This window comes from Chamaea fasciata, unplaced genomic scaffold (assembly GCF_029207755.1).
Source record: "Chamaea fasciata isolate MVZ Bird 193981 ecotype frontalis unplaced genomic scaffold, bChaFas1.0.hap1 SCAF_3, whole genome shotgun sequence".
NCBI lineage: Eukaryota > Metazoa > Chordata > Aves > Passeriformes > Sylviidae > Chamaea > Chamaea fasciata.
In genome coordinates, this window is record NW_027094088.1 from 98,310,824 (window position 1) to 98,333,700 (window position 22,877).

Below are 22,877 nucleotides of genomic sequence, written 5' to 3' on the forward strand. Positions count from 1 at the left end.
GTTCTTTACTAAACTATTGTTTACAACAACAACAGCAACAACAGTTGTTGTTCTTTTACATATATCTGATAAACTAGTGTATTATAAAAACAGCCCTCTCATAGGAAGTGTTATTTACAGGATAAAACCAGATTAACCAGTAATCTACCACCACCTGTAGCTCTTAGGGAACCTCTGCAGTGATAAAAGAATGCACATGTGTCTGTAAGTGCACCACTTCATTCCTGCCTCCCAGTCCTCTGCAATGTCCAGTGTTTTCCACAGAGGTGCCCTCCCAAAGCCCTGTTGTTTGGCACTCCAAGCAGGTTCTCAAGCCAGCCCTACAACAGCCACTAGATACAATTGCTGTTCTAATTTAGAGGAAACTCCATCCTGGACTATTCATTATAGTAAATAAGGAGACAAGATACTTAAGGCAAAAAATAGAGCTCTACCATGTCACCTACCATTCTTAGCATCAAAAGTCCTTTTCATACTATACCACTAAACATGACCATCCAAACAGAAAAGGCAAGTGGAATCAAAGAAATTTCCTAGGGAGTTTTAATGTTTTGCAAAGCTTTTGGCTCAGTGGCTTATTGATAACATGCAACATTTCTCTCACACCATTCTGCATATTTATCAGAATATTTTCAATAGAAAACACTCTATTTCTTTCAGTGACCTGAGGCCAGCTTTGAAGCAGGCATGTTGGACTTACTAAGCAACCAGTATCTTACCGATAATCACTCAGAAAGCTTCAGTCCAGAGCAGCTTATTGTTCTCATAATTGTCACATCTGATCACCTTTAAGAGCAGATTATTTGGAAGCAGTAGGTAAAGATTAATAAATTAATGCCTTAAGTAAACACACCTGCATTTTATCCACAGCAAACACTGCTGATCACTGATCTATATCTAATCTCTTCCTTTCAGTGAAGCATAAATTCAGCAATTATTTGGATCTCAATCCAGATTTGAAAGTTAGATATTTAATAGGCCAGATTAATTCCATGATATGCAGACATTTGGAATTCAAGAAAGAATATGACTGAGAACAATGCTATCTCTTTTTTAACCTTAGCCCCCCTCTTTGTAATTTTGTCAGCTTGACAGTTTCAACCTGCCTCAAAACCAGTCACCATAGAAAGCAACACTTTTACCTATTACTGGCAGTCTTTGCTTTGTATTTTTGAGGGAAGGGAAGGGGAATGGGAAGGGGAAGGGGAAAGGGGAAGATTGTTTTCCCCTAGTCATCTAATTATCTTCCTACAGTAGCTGAGCTAATTGCTTTTAACCTGTGATTCTGCATTGTCATTTCACCTTTGCTGACTATTTTCTAAGCATGTTTCCTATTCATTTCCCAGAAGAAACACTCCACCACTTAGAGTGATATAGTCCTTCTTTGAAGGAGAGGTAAAGTACCTTGGTGCTTCTCCAGAGTGAGTTTTAAGCATCTGAAATGCAAAGTTTAAGAGCACTGTCCCTTTTTCTCAGTGGAAATTATCCTACAATGGAAACTACCAGGTGAATAATTATGAAGAGTAGCTAGAAAACTCCACTTTTGGACTCTCTGGAACTCATCTCATTACATCCACCTCTGGACACAGGCGTTCATCTAATATTCCAACTTAGCCATAAGTCATAGATTTGAAGAAAGTAATTTTGGAATTCATAGATTGAATTCAGGTAAATTTAGTAGCAAGGTCAGGAAAAAGGAGAAAATATACCGAAGGTCAAATTGGATTGTCATGATGGCTGATCGTAGATTTAAAAAAGGCAAACGTAGACCTGTTGTCCTACAGAAATTTTTATATAATGCTGTCACACACTTCCTAGCCACAGAGATTATCAGTATATACTCTTAATCAAGTACTCCAACAGTGTTATTATCACATGGAAAATATTACAGAAAAAAAAAAAAAGAAAATACCTTTTTTATTAGTCAGTATGAAAAACTCTCCTCAATGAGCTCAAGGGAGAGTGGCTGTAAGCTGAAGGAGAGTAAGTTTAAACTAGATACTGTGTAAAATTTATTTACTGTGAAGGTGATGAGGCATTGGAACAGGTTGCCCAGAAAGGTTGTGGGCAACCTTGTAAGTTTTCAAGACAAAGATGGATACAGCTCTGAGCAACCTGGTCTAGTGAAAGATTCCCTGCCAATGGCAGGAGCTTGGAACTAGATGATGTTTAAGGACGCTTCCAACCTAAACCATTCTATGATTCTATATGCAATATCAAGCATGCTGTGACAGGAAACATCCTTCAGAGAGATTTACACAGTTCCACACACAGTCATAGTGAAATCAACACGTTATATAAGGAAACATGTAGACCTTACTGTTCCCCTTTTGGGTACATATTAGAGGCTTGGTCTCTATGCAATCAGCACATCAGCATAAATTTGTCTATACTTCCACTGCACATTTTCCTGATTTTCTCTATTCTGAGAAAATACACATCTAGTTTAGGTCTAAAGTCTTCAGATTATTATTTTCAGACTAGATGTTGTTGTCTGGATTATGTGCAAAATAGGGAAGACAATCCATGTTGTTTCTATATTATAACTCAATATGGGTGAGTCAGATGATGACTGTTTTCTGATAACTACATGCCTTTTGTCTTTCCAAATTTATATAGCACCATGGTGATTAAGGGATCATAGTGATGTGCCAAGGACCATTTTACTATCAGAATTTAAAGACCAGGCCCAGCAACTGGATCTCAAGAGCAATCTTGGGCACACAGAAAAATTTAGTGAATAATAGATGAATAGATACAAAAATCTAAGGTTAAGAAGATGGAAATTGCATTCAATCATTCCAGTAAAAAAAAAAAAAAAGAAATCATGTTTATATGGAAACAAACATCTAATAAAATCTACTGAAATCCTCAAAGAAATTAAAGGTTATACTTTTCAGTTTGCACCTCCCCCTATTATGAATATCCCAGGGTATTGTAAAAAAAAACAACCAATGTAAAATTTCCATTTTGCAGCTGAGGTAAATTTTGAGTGCCCTCTTGCAGGACAGGAAAAGTTTGGAGTGTTACAGCAGCTGCATAAGCCTTTAGTAGCCTGCATGGGTGAAATCAATTGGTTTAACTCTGACATGTCTAGCTAATAAGTGTTCAGAGTGGTTTTCTTTCTACTAGGTAGTGTCACATCCTGTTCTTATGTGGCTAGCTGGGCAATAATGCCTCCCATAAAATTCATCCATGGCTGTAGAGACTGTAAATCCAACTACCCCAAAATGGCTGCTGTACTTATGAAGTTCAAACAAACAATGCCAGGGGAGTGCTCCATGAAATCTTTTCCCCCACATCAGGACAGTCTTTCATGAAGTACAAAGAACAGGTGTGCATATGAGCTAAGTTGTCTCTATTGTTTTATAACAAGCTCTCTCATTTTTTTGTACTTCAGCCCTGTGTCCATTAAATGCAATTCAGTGGGATCATCAGAGCTTGAAAGGGCAGATCAAACAGCACTGAGAATCCCAGCTGTGCAGGCCCCAGTTCAGAGTGAACATTAACCTAGGCATTCAGCTCTAATTTATTCTCCTTAATACAGGAAGATGGTCTATTTCTGTGTTGTATGTTGGCTCCATTATTTTTTTTAACTTCTGAAAAAAAAAGTCATACAGATAGGTAGAGAAAGAGAGAGAGATATTTATGTATTTATGTGTGACAAACTAAGGCAATTTTTATATGTGTACACACAAATACGTGTAGCAAGAATTATACATCTATCTCCTGGCTAAATTTGGATATGCACAGGACTGGACTAGAATCTCAAAAGCCCCTTCAGAGAAGCAGGCTATTTCTATTATTATTGTTGTTGCTGTTGTTGTTGTTGCTGCTATTGTTGGTAAACACAATAACTCTACAAGCTCATATTCATTTCTCTGTGGTGAAACCTGATGGCTGAGGCTGAGGATTGAGGTGAAAGGACATTTTTTAGGCAGAAGATGCTGATCAGTGATTGTACTTTAAAGGTAAATGGTGAAACAGTGTTGAGTTCAGTTTTTTCTTTCCTTTTTAGTCCACTGTTAGCTAGAGTTCCAAGCAGGGTTTCTACTAGAACCTCAAGACGAGATGTGCACAGAGTAACTTGTCAGATAGGCTGCACCTCATGTGATAAAACTATATGCATATCTCTTCATTTTGCAGTGCATTTTTTTAACTATGAGAGATGTACAGTGGTACAAACCTCAAAAGCTACTCCAGAACCAAAACCTGCAATTATCCCTCAGGTAAAGGAAGGCGACAATATGGGGATTCATGTCCATGACGATCATTGCACAAATTGTTAAATTATGGACTTTCTCTCTTCCTGTTCTTTGCTCTGTACCAGATTGTGCTACATGAAACATTTTGCTTGTTTTGATTTTTCCTAAGTACTGAAGTTTATTTTGGATCAGTGAGGTGAAAAACTTCTGAAAGGCTCATGAGACTCCCTAAGCCCGAGAGTCCAGCATTTGCACCTGTCAGGATCACGGTTTCCTTCAACAGATTGCTAACTTGGAAACTTAGCAGACACATTTCTGCATTTATTTCCTTCCCTGCCTTAACATGAAAAGAAGCAGTATTGTATAGGTAACATGTAATCAAAGGTTTCACTTGTCAGATTAAGTGGATTGTGATTTTTTTCAGAAGTGAAAGAAAGCTGCAGCAAACTCTGTCTGCATTGCACAATCCCCCAGGTACACGGAGACAGTTGTTAGCTTGTGTTAGAGAATGTTAGAAGGATTAAAAGAGTATATAAAAAAGGGGCGGGGGAGGGGGGGGTGTGCAGAGGAAAAGGAGTTTCTCTGATTAAGGAAAACAGTGGTTGCCTGTGTGTTTGTTTAAATCTTCATAGTCACATTAAACGCCTAATTACTTTTTAGTTAAGGATTCAGGTTCTAGTGAGGACAAGAACTATGAAGAGGCAAAACTAATTAATGCAGAATATTCAAAGTCATGGAGCACAAAAAACTCTACAATATCCATTTCCCTTAGACACATTTACATTAGTGAAAGGTACATCCAATAATATTATACAAATTTCTTCCGCTGAAGTATTGCAACACTATTTCTTTTCTCCATTCTTTCTTAGCTTCAGAAATAGATCTAGTACTTAATTTTTATCTAATACACATGTTTACAAAACAGAAAGTGAACAGATCCTGGGACCTGGACGTTTACAGACACCATGAATCACAGCTACAGAACAGTTTTCAGTCTGGAGGTCAACAATTTCAGAACCTCCTAAGCTCATTAGGAGTCTACGTTCCACAGATAAATTCTGCTTTTAAAAGCAAGAAAATAAAAGCCTAAGCTTCACCGAAAACAGAGAATCAGGCTCCTAGGTCACTTCCAAAAATCAGGTATAACTTTATTTGTATTTTTCAGAAATGTGTTTCTGTAGTAATGAACTCTATTGGCAAGTAATACTGTTTATTACTGGAAAGTAATATGAGCCTTCAGAAGCCTACCTGCTTTTTAGAATACAGAGCTATGGCCTCAAAGCATCTTTACCTCACCTACAGGCTGGCTACATCTGAGTCTTGCTTAACTTAGTGTTGCTATGTGAAAGGGCCACTTGCTTTCCATTTTATCAGAAATGCTCAAAAGCTGCTCTAGTTACTGCTTGGCCATAACACACTGTAAACCAAAATCACAACCAATAGTCAACATGAACGAGTGTGAAAGAAACACTACATTGCCTCTCCCATTGCCTTCTCCCTTTGGACAACCACCCCTTTGATGTCATCTCAGTAACACTAAGGAAGAGAATTGTAGGTGCCCCACAGAAGCTCATCATCTCAGAATTACATTTATGCTGAGCCAGATCCTCCAGCTTTCATGTGAGTTTATGCTGACAGTGCAGAGAAAAGCAGCTGCACAATAATGGAGACTCCTGCCCTACATTTCTATTTCTATCTAGCCCACAGGAGCCATAAGAGGATGACCACATCAATCATAAACAATCCAAATGTATTTTGATGCATACTATGTAGTTGGATGAATGTTGCATTTTAAAAGGTTGTGCCTATTTGTTAAAATAGAAACCATGGATGCAATTACTTTCTACTTCCTGAATATTCAGTAGTTATGTTGTGCTGTTAATATGTTCAAAGGATGTACATGTGCATTGAAACATTTACAATCACATTTGTGCTAATAATGATGAAGGCAACAATCTCATTGCCCTCTTGACATCCCTTCATCAAAATTCACTTCCCCAAATCAGGGGACAGAGGCAATGGTATGTGTTTTTCTTAATCTCTCTAATATAACATATAAAGCCTGAGGTAAAATGATCATGAAAGCTAAAGAGATTACATAGGTTGTTAAACAAAGGAAAGCAATAAGGGAATTGACAAATATCTAATAAAATATAAAGGAAATTCATAGGTGAAGCATGAAAAAATATTCCCTAGACTTAGTTGACACTTTACAATCCCCAACTCATCACAGTCATATCACAAAGACCTTGAAAACTTATCTTCACTTTTTAAATGTACAAGAGGTATCTAAAACAGCAATATACAGTGAGGGTCAGTCTCAGTCTTAAGCAGCTTTTTTGTCCAAAATGAGCAAGTGAGGTGGGTAATAGGATGAAGCCAATGTAGATGCATTCTGTAGATGCTCACACTAATCATGTTTCAGAGGCATGTCCCCAGCACTGTGGAGATGCCTGTTACAGGGTGGCTCTCCCCAGCTTTGCTCGGCATGGAAAACGGGAGCAGGCTTGGATACAGGCCAAGAAGCAGAAAAGTGCTCACACCTGCCAGAGTATGCTATGGGTAATTAGCAACTGGGCAAGGAGAGAAAGCCCCTCCAACCTCTTTTCCCCTGGTAAATAGAAGCCTAGGTTAGCCACAGAGAAGGGAAATTATTTGTCCTGGTAGTCCTGCTACAAATTTAGGAAACCCCAGGCTTCCCAGCTCCCAACACACTGTGCTTTATTAAAGGATATTTTTCCCAAGTGCTCTTTGGAATTAATGCCACACTGAAAACCTAGCTCACAGCATGTCATCTATTAAAAGGCGATATATCCATTCCATCCATCTTTCCACCCCTAAAAATATCTTCTTTTTTTGAAAAATATATTCCTCTGTGCCTTTGAATACCTAATCTATAAGAACTATGAAGGGAAGCTCAGATTGGAGGCTACAGATCTCAGCAATAGACTGCCATTCTGTGAGCCATGCATTCATCGTTGCTGGCCTCTGTTTCACCACTGATTTATGCAGAGGTGTACACAAGCTACACTCACTCCTGGCAAAGCTGTTCAATTGTCACTGGAATCAGCAAGAAGGTCTGAAGGCTTAGCATGGGCAAGTCTTCTGAGAAAGGCGGGTTTTGCTAAAGAAAGAAAATTAACATGGCAAACTGGCATTCAAATACACTATGAACCATATAGCATTTTATTTCCTAAGTTGCACATTTCATGCTGCCTACCAGCTTTTAAAGGTCAAACATGTAAACTTAGGAAGGTGTGTGAGTGTATACTAGTTGCAAAGCTCTTTTTTTTTGTCAGGTCTATGAAGCAATAACCCATGAAATATAGTTGATATCTCATGGGCACATTTCTCCATGCCTGCAAACATTTAAAATTGCACTTGTGGTACATTAAAGATTTATAATGATCTCACCCACAGATTTAAATTTTATCCCACATAGGACAAAAAGACCTAGAAGCAGAAGCAGTGAACAGCTGAACATGAGCACAGTGTCATAAATTCATAACACTTACAGCTTTTTAACAACCAGTCATAAATGTGACTGATTTCAATTTAATTTATGAGACTTTGAGATAGAACCAGGAATACCTCCTCAAAACTGAGTTTTAAAACACCTTGAGTACAATTATGGCCTTATTAGGATATTAGTTGAGGCAAACAGGATTGGGGTGGCCATCTGGAATGTTCCTGAGCCATGCTGCATGTACAGGGTTAGACAACTAGAGCTGAGTGGGCTCCACCAAACTGCAGTAGAGATCCTACTACCACTCCAAGTCAACAGCACATCCCTTCCCAGCACAAACTACCACAAAGGGACACATAAACACAACTTATTATCACCAAACCTAGGGCTCCTGCAATGGGTACTGCTGGGCAATAGATGGCCAAGTCATCCATCATGGCAGTGTTGGGACTATTTCTCGTGCAGGTGACAATCAGATTCACCTCATCTCCTTCGCTCCATCACATCCCCCAGATATTCACAAAAAACACACATATTTAGGCAGTTCTGTTTGGACTGGAATTTTTTCTGGCCATTTTTTGGAAGGAAAGGCTATTTAGGAAGGGACTTGAAGATAGGAAACAGCACCAACCAAGACAACAGTAGATGAAAGAAGTGAAACATTCTTGTTCAAGCTTGCATCCTCAGGCATCACTAGAACAGCTCGTGTAAATCAGATGCCACAAGTTAAAAACCTTCAATTTCAAAAATTTGATGTTACCTTTCTCCCACAACTGTATTGTTTCAATGCAGAATCTATGGTAAAATAAAACAAAAAAAACCCCTGAATTTCATCTACATGAATCTCATAAAATTTCCAAGACAAGCCCTGATATCTAGCAAGTCAACAGAAGTGTTTATTTTCTTGGACATAGAGATTGAATTTTATTTTCGGTCTGGCAAGAGGAAAATTTTTTAAATACCCTGGGGAGCCAAAGTTTGCCTCAGAGCTCTCTCTTTCTGCACCTGTCAGAAATTTGATTTATTTATTTTTTCTCTACTGTACATATTGGCAGCTTGGAAACCTAACAAACAAACAACTTGTATATTTTTCCTGTAACTTCATCAGGATAAAAACAGAAGGGAGAAAACTTGTTTTACTACCTAAGTCTTTTGCTTCCAGCTTTATCTTATGTTGCACTTGTTCTTACACATGGAAGATAACAAACAGTCCCTTGTGTTGCCTGTGTTTATGAAATTGAAGGCAAAATATTATGCCACAGTCTGAAGTTGTAATATTGTGCCTATTAAAACATCAGAACTAACTCACTGTAGAAAAAGACATGATGAGGTCAAGCTGCAGATGTATCCCTAAAGATAGGAACTAAGGAGGACATTTCAGTCCCAATTATTTTTAAATGTGTGTTGATAACTAAAGCATAGCTCTTCGTGTTTTGAAGGATAATATATTTGCTAATAGGTGATGGCTACATCATTTGAAAAAGTAAAAGGTTTTTATTTTATTGGTACTTTTTTTAAAATGTAAAGCATTTAGATTTTCTTATCAAGAAACTAATTGACCAGTTATGGAGACAAAACTTCTAAGGACTGACAGGTTAGTGATATTTACTAGTTACGGGGAAGTACCTTAGGCAAACTAAATGTAGATCATTACAGAGACACATGGTGGTCAATGTGAAATGTAATAGTGATCTGAGTTTCTTGTATAAAATTGTACAGAAATAATTGTCGTCAGTCCTGGATCAAAAAAAAATGCTGAATTCTCACAATGTTTATAGTAATTCTTAAAGCAGTTTGGAAAACAACAGAGATAATGCTTACATGTTCTGTAACAAAGAATAAGAAATATTGATATACCACCAAAAATGTAGGGTTGTCAGCACTGGGGTCTGAGCAGATGATCTGTGCTTTAGGAAAGGCATAGGAAAAGAAAAGGTAATGCAAATTGGCAGGACAGCCCTGAATAGCTTGCAGAGCTCTTTGCATTAAAATAAAGTGGTTAATATGAAGACCTCTTCACAGAAATCACAGCAGTACCCAAGGAATCCAGATACATCCTGAACTGGGGTGCAAAGTTGCAACAGCCAAAAGTTCTAATCATGGCCTAAGAAAACACTGTTCTGATAAAAGATACATGTCTGTCTTTAAATATCCATTTCAGTTTATATTCCTGAGACCATCATGGTTACTAAACTATTGTTTCAGGTTAAGGCAACAAGAACACTTTTGTCTCTGAGAAAAGAAAGAGAACCAATATGCATTCAAGAGTTCCACTAAGAAGCAAAGATTTAAAAGTACACAATAGATTTTTTTTGCTTAAATAAGAAATAACATTATCACCCAAAATATCTCACCTTTCAAAAAAGGTAAAGTAGGCTCAAAGTGCTGAAGATATACCACTGGAAACCTCACCTATGACCGTTAGTGGGATCTTTCACACAAAGGCAATTTGGGCTAAGTGATACTCCATTTATCTGACCAAGAATTAATCTGGAAGCTCTTTTAATTTTCTGGAAGTATTCTATGATTGCTCTTTGCCTCCATCTTAAAATGGAGAGGCTAAGTGAGGAAGAAATATAGTTGCTTATGTAGTCAAAACATGTCAGTGAACTGTGTCTTGCTCTGAGTGTGGCTTCTATTCCAATGGTAGAAGCGCAATCCTTTCATTTTCAGCTTCATCACAAAAATACCAGAAAATTATACTTTAAGATAGCAGAACTAGCAGATTTTTCTTCATCTGTGTTTAGTCTTCCACTCATGACAGCTTGGATGTTAAATTTACCATTGTCTCTTTTAAAATAGAGTGACCCCTAGGAGAGAGAAAGACAGGTATTTATATCCTAATAGATGCAGGGACACAACTCACATTTGCACTGCTGCTTCAGCTATTAACTAAAAATTAATATGAATTCCTTAGAGGCTGAGGAGAGCAAAGGATAATCTTTTCTTCTTGAATCAGTGGCTTGGAGAAATGATTGGGGAAAACTGAACAAGAGGTTTCTATGGTTTTAGTTCTTCATGTCAGAATAGAGTTAGTCATATTTTTAGGGTATTTTCAATAAATTCTTTCAAATATGACAGTTCCAAACCCACAGTTCTGATGTAGGCTCATTTCCATTTGTATCAAGGAAGGAAATGTGACCATATTCAGGTAGCCTGTAGCAGATGCTGGAGCATCTAGAGCATCTACCTTTAAAGGGTTTGGTGAGGCATCATTGCTTACTGCAATGAGTCTCCATTCACTCACGAGGAAACAGCCACAGACACCAAACTGGACACCACTGTAGACAGTCTGAGGAGCACCTCATGCCTCCAGTCAAGATTTATTCAAGAAGTTTTGTATGTGCCAGTGTAAAAATAACAGATTCCAGAAAGGCTTTGAAACTGTAAATATTAGGGTTATCAGAGATAAACAATTAGCAACTGAGTCACACCAAAAGAGCAGTTACTCATGTGCACAGTTCAACTTCAGTAGTAGATCCTAAATCTGACCTACTATAGTAACTAAAAAGTTCTCTCTACTCTTTCAGAATATTATACAATTGCCATCAATGTTTACCCACCCCAATTAAAACAAATATTCATCTTGGCTCTGCAATTACAGGTAGTAGAACAGCTGTGGAGCTGTAAAAGAGAAATAGCCGAACACAGTTTTTCAGTACTGACGTGTTACTGTTTTGTCCTTTTTTTTGGATGCATAACTTTATTGATCCTGTGATGCAAAGCTTAAGCTGAACTAGTTCCTGCTTTGCCATCAAAAGGACAATGTACGATTTTAAATTATTTTTGACAGCCTAGACACAAAACTTCCCCGATAAGAACCAGGGAAAAATTTTAACATTCATAGCTCTGCACATTTCAGCTGAAAATTCATGCAAGCCTTTTGTCATCCAATGCAGAATGTATTTTTAGTTTCTTCATAGTCCCCAAATTCTGACAGGTATTTTTTACCAGAGAAGGTAAAATAGAGAGGGGAGACTTAAAAAAAATAGATTAATTAGTTAATTAGAAAATTAATTAATTTTCATTGTTTTGTCTACTATCCTAGTACCTATATGCCTTTTCCATGCATATTTATTGTGGGACCTTTTTATCTAAAGATACAAAGATATAAGTCCAAACACTAAGCATATCATATCTATTGGTGATCATTAACACATATTTTGAATTTACTTGATATTCTTGGGCTTTTTCCAGTCTTTTTCCTTTTCATTTGGAGACAAAATGGATGGTTACACGATTGTATGCCAAACTACATTTTTTCCAAGGCACCAGGTTACTAAGTACTGAGCACTGCAGGATCCAGACATTTTTGGATCTAAAAAATTACTTGGTCCATACAAGGAAGGATGGACCAGCACCTCAGCCAACTGGGAAGCACTATGAGACTCCAAAGGTGGTGGTGATGAAATTCATGAGATGTTGTTCTAGTCCTGGCTCTGCTACTGGCTTACCCTACAGTAAAACTGGAAAAAGGAAGTTAAAGTGCTGCACCTTCTGCATAGAACAAGGAGGTCTTTGGCCAAGAATAAGTTAAAAAGAGCCAGATAAAACCATTACTCTGGCACAATAATCACATAGCTACTGGAAACTATTGAGTCACATGGTCCTCACGTATCACTTGAAGAGTTATCAAATCACAAAGCAACTACACCCTGGAGAAATAGCTTTAGTCATCACATTGCTTCAGGACACCATGGGGGTTTTCTAAAAAGGAGCCAGAACTGGGGACCTCACCAGCCCCCTCAGTTTGAAAAAGAGCAGGGGCACACATGGCTCTGAATTGACACCAGAGTGTATATAAATAATGCTGCTCTTGACCACACTGTCATTTTTGTCCTTATGCTGATCCTTTTCATTGTCCAGCAACTTCCTTCCTTCCTTCCTCCCTCCCTCCCTCCCTCCTCTTCCTCTCAACCTGTCACAGTATGAAGATGTTTCCAAACTGCATGGAGAACACTGTCAGGGTAGGAATAAACCACATCTGAAAAGGTAAGAGTTTCTATTTTTCTTGTTTAACCATATAATTACAAACAGGAGAAAAGGGGTATTAGACATACATGAGATTTTGCTGTTTCATAAATGCTTTTCTTCACCTTCCCACATGCACAGTAGGTATCCAACTATATTTTAGTCATCTACCCTTCAGCTTGTGAGGAACAGTAAACCAGTCTTACTGTTCTGAAAATGAATGGGTAGACCCACTAACGTTAGACAGACCTTGGCTAATGTAGACCAGAAACAATAAAAGTCCATGCAATTTACTGCTGGTTTAATGAAACATATTCACACTGAAGAAATGCTACTTCTTTTCTTTTACCGGCTCCACTCACTTTATTACACAATCTTCTGTGCCTGTGTCGTTAAATCCACCAACTTTCTGGACCATAGCCTCTACAGACATCTTCCCTTGGTTAATGAATATCTTCCAGACAACATTCATTTTATTGACATCCATAAAAGTCCAGGGTTATTTGCCTTGCAAAAGTTAGATTTTATTGGCTGTGTATGCTTCAGTTAGTTAATTAAGAAGTAACCAGCAACAGCCTTGGCTTATCTTGATTTTGAGAACTTTGTCTGGGTCAATTTTTAGTGCTTTAACACGTCAGTTTAGCATGATTCTTTTCCTGCACATTTTTCCATAGCCTAAAAATCATTTACTATTATTTCTTTTCTATTCTAATCATGCCTGAAGGTTCATACTCAACTGTGCATCTCGTATGTCTTCCAATACCATGACAAAAAAGGTCCATGCTTTCCAGAAGCTCACAATACAAGAAAGTGGCAGTAAAAATTATATTATTAATGAAACATTAACTGATAAGGTGACCTCCTCATAAATAAAATTTAGAGCCTATAGAAAAGCCACAGAAATCAGAAAAAAGTTTGAGGGCTTTTCTTCTGCCTTCTATGTTAATAGACATCAAATGTTAAATGGATTTCAAATCTTGTAAAGAAAGTTCATAATGCTGTATCTAAAAAACAGCAAGCATGTTTTAGGCATTAAATATAATTTGTTTGGTGAGGGTTTTTCCTCCCATATTGGGTTTATTCACACCTCTGAGTATTCACATATTGATGATCAAACAAGCCTGGTAACAAAGCTCAGCCTTATTGAGTCTTTATGGTGTTCATTCAGTGATCAAGAGACTGAACTAAACAGTCATTTTTGATGGTTGCTTGTGATTACTATGTGATGTCATTTCAGGATCAGGCCTCCAGGAAGCTCATTCCTCTCCTTCAGGTGCAGTGCAGGTGATGAGCAGGACTGGGATTTTTGCTTCAGCCAAGGGCCAGGGCCAGTGTCTGAAGACAGAAAACCTGTTTGTGGCAGAGACATTTGCTAGTGAACCACAGTGGGACACAGCAGATACCCATGCAGGATGAGGGTGATCTATTCATCAAGTGTTTCCAAAGCGCACAGGTGAACAGGAAAATATTTGTGATTCAAAAATGTTTTCTGACAGTGCAGAAGAAAATACCCTTGAACACATTTAACAGCACATTTTTAGCAGCTTTTCCATTTGTAACTCCCATCCATATGCAAAATGAAGGGCCATTTTCTATCCCTATAAGGTATATAATGGAATATTTGTCTGTTAAGCAGGTGACCCTTTTGCAGATACTTCTTGAACAAGGGTATTATATACTGCATGAAATCCTTCATATTCTTTACAATATATATTTTGTATAAGGCTCATGGAGTAAAAGCAGAGGACATAGGACACATTCAAAACTCTCCTCTAAAACACATGGTCCATGGTGTTCTGTGCAGTCCCTACTGCACTATTTTCCCTAGCCCATTTTAACCTGATGATCTTTGCAATGTAGAAATAATTCAAAGGCTTCCATCATATCAATCTTTTTCTTATTATTACCTCTTTATAATAAAAAAGTACATTTGCTGACCACAGTCAAAGATCTCCGTGCCTCTCCTCCTTGATTTGCTTTTGGAAAGAAGGAACAAAATCAAGCAATGGATTTTCTTGTCTATTTTACATTATTCTAATTTAGAATATTTTGTTGAAATACTGCACTGAACAGGAAGCTTCTCCGTGTCCCCTGTGGGCATTTGTGATGCACTGATATACATGCTAAAGAAAGATTTTTGTTCCACATGGACCATGGCTTCAAAAATAGCAACATCTCTTGCAATACAAAAGGTGCATTGCTCAGAGGGGATGTTCTGCAGTCAATCTGATGGCTTCTGTGACCTTTTTCAAGGAGATGAGGAAGATCATAAGACCTATGCATTGCCCTCTTGGTCCCCAGTCTCAGAGCTGTCAGTGCCTTGGTGAAAGCTGTAGCTGCACATACTTCCCTTGTAGCAGTTGCTATCTGACACAAAAGATGACTTTGAAGACAGAGCCAGGCCAGCCACGGTGCCAAATCAGCACAGGGATGAATAAAATTTTACACTGATAACTGTGTTCTGATAATTACAACGATTAAAATATTTCCTGAATTTATCATTAGAAAAAGTAAGTCTAAAAATAATGATTCTTGCATGCAGTGGTCCAGAATTTTAAAAGGTAGCATAAAAATCCCAGCAATCATTGTGCATTGAGAGTGAAAGCTGTTTAATGTCTAGGAAGAACAGCTAAGACATCTGGGTTGTTTTCTAAGCTCTGCCACAGATTTTTTGCATCTCCTGGGGCTGGCTACTTAAACTGCAGAAAACTGCTCAGCAGCTGCAGCCTGCAGCGTGCTTTGGAGCCCTGGACCTTCACTCACTAAGAATAGGGATCCAGCTGGGCCACACTGGGGCTCTCTTATGGCCTTCAGGGGAAGAGGAGATTTCATTGTCCCACACAGCTTGGAGTGAAAGCAAAGAAATCATCCAGAACCTGGGCAAAGTGTGCATAAGCTTTCCCAGTACTGACCTCATCTAATACAAGGATAGAGGAGAGGAAAGATGGGAAAGGCAATATGAAGAAAAAAAGATAGAAAGAAGAAAAGATGGGAAAATCTCCAGCGCCAGTAGGTCCTAAAGCAATTAAAGTCTTCATATGAAAATGACTGTAAAAATACAAAGAATTATTGTCTTTATATACACAATGCGTATATACACAAGGTGTTACTGTGTCTTTGTGGGTTATGCTAAGGGAAGACTGTGTTGGCTGAAACACATCAGGAACCAATGCTAAAGAGTGGCTTACTTAATTTGGGATGCTGAAAAATATAATAAGCAATAATGTACCATCAGAAAATTCCCTTCCTTCACTTGCTTGCTTGAACTGTGCCCCCAAAACCTGTACAGAGGTCTGAGTAGTGTCTTGGATTCTGACATTTCCGAACTTTTAACTGACAGAGAGCAGAAATGCCACTGGAAAAAGGAGCATCAACAGATGAGAGAGGAATACAGGTAATTAGGCCTTCACCCTGACACATTTCCCCAGGGAAGCAGGCTCAGTGAAGTCAGAAATGTTGCTTGAGCAGGGTCTAAGACCCCAGTGCAGAAAGCATTTAAACAAGGTGCTTTTGATTTGAACAAGACTTGACCAGATACTTAAGTGCAGTTTGATGAACTGATGCTTGATGAATGATTGCAGAATCAGACCTTTACATTATTCAGTTCAAAGCTGCTTTTAAAGACCCTTCACTTCAATGTTTATAATGCTCTCTTCTAGAAACATAACTATTCAATATAAACCTTGATTTTTTTTTTTTTCTTTACAGTGGCATTAACTCCTGAAAATAAATTAATTAGTTGCTAATTTTCACTCTGTAAAAATGTGTTGACACAAGGAGAATAATAAACAGCGGTTGGGTCAGATAAATAGTGAAGCATTTACCTGACCCCAAGCCATTATTATAATTAGCTTCCTCTGACACATTACCGTGTGTTCTTCAATCTACCACTCACCAAACATCCAAAAGGACATCCACACAAGAGCACCAGTTCACAGTTTCTGGCGTATTGAGAAGTGCTTTCTGTCCCATAAACAGCATAGCGGAATGCAGTGTTAAGTATTTCCAAGTCTTTAAGCACTGTGGATATGGCTGTTCTTTCAAGGTTTACTGGGGGTTTTTTTAAGCATCATTTTACAGTAGAGTTGGACATTCAATTTTCTGGCAGAACAAATGAAAAACACCTCAGGAGTAAGAACAGCAACAAATATCCAGCACTCATACAGAACTGCACCCACAGTGGAATCCTACAAGCCAACTGTGTATCGTGCTTATTGCCCTTTGTCATGAATTTCCTCTTATTTGAATATCTGGCAGTATTATGGATGAAAAAAAAAAAGATTCAATTTAAAGAAGATTATCAGCTGTTCTGAGTTTTTGAGTCGAATGCCAGATCTTTCCAGTTTTCACTATAAAATACAAACAGGTTATTTTTATAATCTGAAGAATTCTGGATTGGTTTTTTCTCTTTTTTTAAACAAAGGAATACATGATGTCATGGACAAACAAATATTGTGTTTAGTTTGTTTCTAATAACGGACACATTTTTAAAGTAAGGATAACAGGAAAAAAGAAAGATAAAAGGAAAAAAAGATGAAGTTAGTGTTGAATGAATTAATAGCAGGCAGGTGGCTGGGTGGGTGTCATGGCAGATAAACACTGAGATGAAGCCAAGGTAATTATAATTATAATCTGGCTAGTAATGCTGTCAGCTGAGGGTGTATAAAAACCTCGGTAAGTTAATACAGAGATGATCAGATCAACCTCCTTCCTGCCTGATCCCACAAAACACAATCTCATATATTCAAACTGACATTTTATGCATTTTTATTTTCAGAATATTTCATGTATGTTTTAAGAGAGCAATTCTGTTGTAACCAGAGTTTAACCAACTTTCCACTCTCCTCATGAAATCCTGGAAAACATGACTATGTAATCAGCTGAGTCTCTCCTGACCTCCATGTTTTGCTGGACAGAATTCACCACTTTCTATCATTCTCTTTCGCAGGCTTTCTCTCCCCACTGTGCTATTCACGGGGGTATAAAATGCTCAGGCAAACAGAAGTCAATGGCAGATGTGTCGGCAGCACTTCTTTCTGCAATTTTACTAAATGGATGTAGTCCATAAAAGCAGCCTTAATTAATGGAAACATTTTAAAGGCACTTATAATAAGCTGGGAAAACAGTTGCCAATAGCAAACTTTATTAACAAAGAATGTTTAAAAATTATGTTCCTGAAGGTGACAAAAGATTTGTGGTGGGTTGACCTTGGCTGGATGCCATATGCCCACCAAAACTGCTTTATTACTTGCCTTCCTCAGCTAGGCAGAGGAGAGAAAGTATAATGAAAGGCTCATGGGTCAAGATAAGGGCAAGGAGAGATCACTCACCAGTGACCACCATTGGCAAAACAGACTTCACATGGGGAAATTAGTTTAATTTATTACAAATCAAACCATGGAGAAATAAACCCATATCTTATAACACCTTTCCCCCAACCCTCCCTTTTTCTCAGGATCATCTTCTCTCCTGATTTCTCTGCCTCCTCCAGCGCAGCAGCATAGTGGGACAGGAAGAGGGCTGTGGTCAGTTCATCACATGGTGTCCTTTCAGCCCCTTCCTTCTCCACAGGAGGACTCCTCATGCTCTTCCACTGCTCCAGCATGAGATCCACCCCACAAGAGACAATCCCCGCACACTTCCCTCATGTGAGTCTTTCCCATGGGCTACAGTTCTTTATGAACTGCTCCAGCATGGGTCCCTTTCATGGGGTGCACTCCTGCAGGAACAGGCTGCTCCAGAGGGTCCCAAGTCCTATCAGCAAACCTGTTCCAACAGGAGTCTTCTCCAGTTCAGGCTTCCCATGGGGTCACACCCTCCTTCAGGCATCCCCTTCTCCATGGGCTGCAGGTGAATCTGAATCTCCATGGGCTCCATCCTGAACCTACATGGGCTGCAGGGGCACAGCCTGTCTCACTCAGCTCTGGCACCTCAAGCAGCTTGTCCCCCTCCTTCTGCACTGACCTTGGGGAATATTGGGTTGTTGTCTCACATATTCTCACTCATTCCTCCAGCAGCTGTTGCACCCCAGTTTGGTGGGTTTTTCTCCCACTTCTTGATTCTGTCATCCCCAGGCTCCACTGCCATCCCTGATGGGCTCAACCTTGGCCAGCAGTGGGTCTGTCTTGGAGATAGTGGTCATGGGCTCTGCCAGACATGGGGAGGCTTCTGGCAGCTTCTCACAGAAGCCACCCCTGTAGCCTCCACCTCTACCAAAACTTTGGCATACAAACCCAATACAAGATTTTATGTGAACAGCATTTTGAAATGGTATTTCTATTCAAATACCATAAAAATCTTGTGGGACTCACGTTTGGGACATGGCATGTTTTCTGGAGGATGAAACTGAGACAGGACAGCTTTCCTCCTCCTGTGTGACAGGCAGAAAATGCTTTTACTGTGTCTCAAGAGTCTTTTATTATTTAGAGACCTGAACCTGAAAGGTGCTGAGTGCTCTCAGCTCTCATTGACTTCAGTGTCACCCAGTCCTCAGTTAGCTTCAATGGGATCTGAGGGAACATCACATCCCATAGCAGATGTATACCCCACAGAGCATCTCCTCGAGCACACCCCAAATACAGAAACACCAAGGCTGCAATTCGGGTTCAACAGAGCTCTTAGGTATATGCTTAAGTGTCTCCTTAGCCTAACGCTCCTCAGCAGGATTTAGCAACATGTCTTAAAAGTAATATTTGTTTAAATACCTTACCTTCTTGAAAGAAGATGGCAGACTTTTTTATTTTCTGTGAAAGATGTGACAATATGTTCTTCTAAGTAATAAGTAATATTTTTTAAAAAAATGAAAAAAAAACCACATAGTAAAATATATTCTCAGCAGGCAAATAACCTGAACAAACCTCTTGTCATTTTCTAAGCCATTACAATCTATTTTTGCTGACACACTTTGCCTTGTTTTGTTGTGGCAGGCATCCTCATGGAGAAATTGAATAAGCCCCATGCTCCTGCTGTACCAAAGGAAAGGTCTTTCCTTAGGAAAATGCCCCCTCACACACCATCTGACACTGGCTTTCCAATCAAATATAAGAAGTAAAGCAAACTGTCCGCACTATCTGTGATAAAGTCCCTTTAATTCTTCAAACACTTCTCTGTAAAATGTGGCTATGAGTAATAGCCACACATTTTGCTACATTTGTATATTAGAGCTGTTTTCTTTCATTGCTGATTGAGACAGAATCATTGTATTATTAACCCAGAGAAGTTCTCTGAGCTTTTTAATTCCAGAATAATGAAACTCATTGGAACTTGGCGGCATTGAGTCTTGCTGACTAATCACTGGCATTGGCTAATGGCAATTTTTAATCAAATCTTATTATTAAATCAGAATATAAAAGATTTAGAAAATGCAAGGTTGCTGCTAGAGGTCATTAGTCATGAGCACAAGAAGTAATCAATACAATTATGGTTGCTGGAATTGTGTTGGATGGGCCAGGTGGCGCAGAGTGATAATGGTTTACCCTTTCACCCCGGGTGTCCTGCTCGCATCGTAGATAACAGTGAGTCTGCTGCCTCCAATCTAATCTCTGGTAGATGCTTGGACGTGCAGAAACCATTAAAAGGAATTCAACAAAGTGGGCTGAATTCAATTCTTGGTCACACTGGCGTAAATTTTCAGTGAAGTTATTCCATGTTTATTCTTGTCCCATTGCAAGTTTTTTAGCAGTCTCTTTTAAAACTAAGATATTGTTTAGGGTAATAGGGATGAGATGGAAATGCTCATTTTACAACGCCGTCAGCAGCCTAACCAACTCTTACTCACTGTAGTGCCAGAATGAAGTAATAAAAATCAAGTCATTGAAGATTTATACTAAAGCTAATGAGTGCAGAGCTGTTTGTTAGGCAATTTCTTGCAGTTCCTTTCTGTCATGAGAATGTGATACTGAGGTTGCCTTATTTTCTTTGTCTTACAAATGTATTTAAGAAAGAATCCTCAGGAAGAAAAAGAGGGCTAAAAATTTTGAAACTTTAGGTAGCAGGTGGAGCTAGAAGCAATCTGTGAAAATGTTACACTTCACCCTAATAAATTCTTTTATCTCTAAACGGTGAGATGGCACAAGAAAAGTTACACTACCTGTAAATCTGACCCTACTAACAAATGTTCAAGCAAAAATATTACCATCCATAAGCATTTTCTTTCCAAGAGACATGTGTTTCTTTATCTCCTTTTGACAAAATTATTGGTTCAACTCCAATCTTAGAAAATTTTTTAAAGGATTTCACACATGCATCTGCCTGGGCAAGGGGTGCTGGTCTCCTACCCCTCTCATCAGAGAACATTGAAAAATGCTTGACTACCAGCACAGATTGATGTCTGGGGCATTCACACATCAAGAGTATTACCTTCTTTGGGAATTGCAAAATTTCCTTTAATATTTATTTTGGAGTCATAAAATATCATTAGTTTCACTTTGTGTCATTGTATTCCTTGCATTCATCTATATATCTACCCTCTAATGCAAACAAAAGCAAATTCCAGCACTGTAAAAATCCTGTGTTCATATGAAGGTGAGATTTCCTTACAAAAGCCCCACGGGCCAAAATAAGTACACTACTGATTTTTTCTTACTTTTTTGCAAACTGTGAAAATATCTCCTTTTTATAGATAATGTTTCATCCTGTGAACCTTCATATATGTATGAATAAGAAATAAAACTTCACACAAGCTAACTAACTACCAACCATATAGACATAATTGCTTTTGGAAATATTGTACTTGAAGACATTTTCATGTCAGCTGTATGTGTTTGAGTATCATCATAACATGGTGTTTACACCAGATTAATACCATATGCTGTGTGGGAATTATGTCAGGTTATAAATGGAAATACAGTATAATATCTGAAATTCAGGAGTGCTTTAGAATCTGATTTCTGTTAAAGTGCTGCTATTCTAGAAGAACATAAGTTTGAATAACATTACTTTTGATTTACACCAGTATAGTGTGGATAGAAACCCATTCCAGCTGCTTTAAATTTTGTTAAACAAGCGCTAAAATTATCACCAATTAAAACTGTTTGTACACACTGCTAGTGGATTCATGACCTCATTAACACAGTCAGGAGTGCTGCCACAGAATCATGGTGAGACCTCAGATCTGATGAGAGTCATTTTTCTGGCTTTTCTTCTCCCAAAATGATGCCACATCTCCTCTAGGCCTCTTGTTAGTCCTGTCAACACATTTTAGCTCAAAGCTGAAATCATTTCTTTAATCTGCACTTTGCTCACTGCCTAAGTAATTTAACTGTTGTCGAGCAGGTCAGGATTAGGAATAAGAGTACAAAATACAAAAGTGGGGAAAGGTGAGGGCTGTTTAGAACACAGCAGAAGTGAGCCTAAACAGAAAGCAGTTAAAAACAGAAAAGAAAGGCAAATTAAGGAGCAGAGCCAGAGTACCAAACCCAGTAAAGTCCAAGAGAGCTTTCCACAGATTTTAATCAGACCCCCTGAGAATGACAGAGAGGAGAATAATGAAGGACGTTGAGAGAGATGGCATCATTATGGTAGAAGGGCTTAGCAAAGGGAGAGAGGATGCTGACAGCAAGTGAAGGTTTACCAAGGGAGCACCTTCGCACACTGCCGAGGAAGAGGCAGCGGGCTCCTTCCTGGGCTGAGACAACCAGCTTCAGGAGCCAAACTGCCACATTAAGTCAGCATCGTGTTCCAGTCTCGGGTCTGCTCTCCATGGTGCTCATTATCCGCAACCCCAGCACAGTGCTCGGGCTCCCACGTGGAGAGGCTTCCCAGCGAGCCAGGGCAGCCTAGGGGCAGAGCAGGAGTAGAGCTGGGTCACCCCCGTGTCTCTGCAGACCTGACCCACCTTTGTTTCACATTCAGGCTGCTCAAAATTAGGCAAACACATGATCCCTTGGACAGCTTCTTAAATTCATACTCAACTTCTTCTGAGCCGACCACATTACTCAGGTCAGCAGATTGGAAAAAAAGAAAAAAAAAACAGAAAATGCCCTGAGTTTAAGTAATATTACATTATTAAATGTACAACATTATATGAGAAGCTTTCAGAAAATTGCAGTATCTGATAGCACAAAAATAAAAGGTATATGGGTTCCTCAGAAAAAAAAATTCAGGTCTAAATGTAATTTTTAATTTAGAGTGGATATGCATGCTAGCATCATAGCTTCTCATGTAAGGACTAAAGCATCTTCTAGATATTCCATGGAATGCTTTCTGTGTGCTGCAGTAAGTTCTCCCATGCATTT

At 38.7% G+C, this 22,877-nt stretch overlaps 1 long non-coding RNA gene across 2 annotated transcripts in view; it reads right to left on the reverse strand.

Annotated features, from left to right (window-relative positions):
- LOC136287292 (uncharacterized) overlaps positions 1-22,877 on the reverse strand; it is a 180,801-nt gene that overhangs the window by 59,409 nt on the left and 98,515 nt on the right. The window contains exon 7 of one of the 2 annotated variants that reach the window (XR_010720133.1): positions 22,225-22,418. This is a non-coding gene — a long non-coding RNA (uncharacterized lncRNA). Of the gene's footprint in view, positions 1-19,285; positions 22,419-22,877 lie in introns of those variants that run through there. The other variant, XR_010720132.1, reaches the window with a different exon arrangement.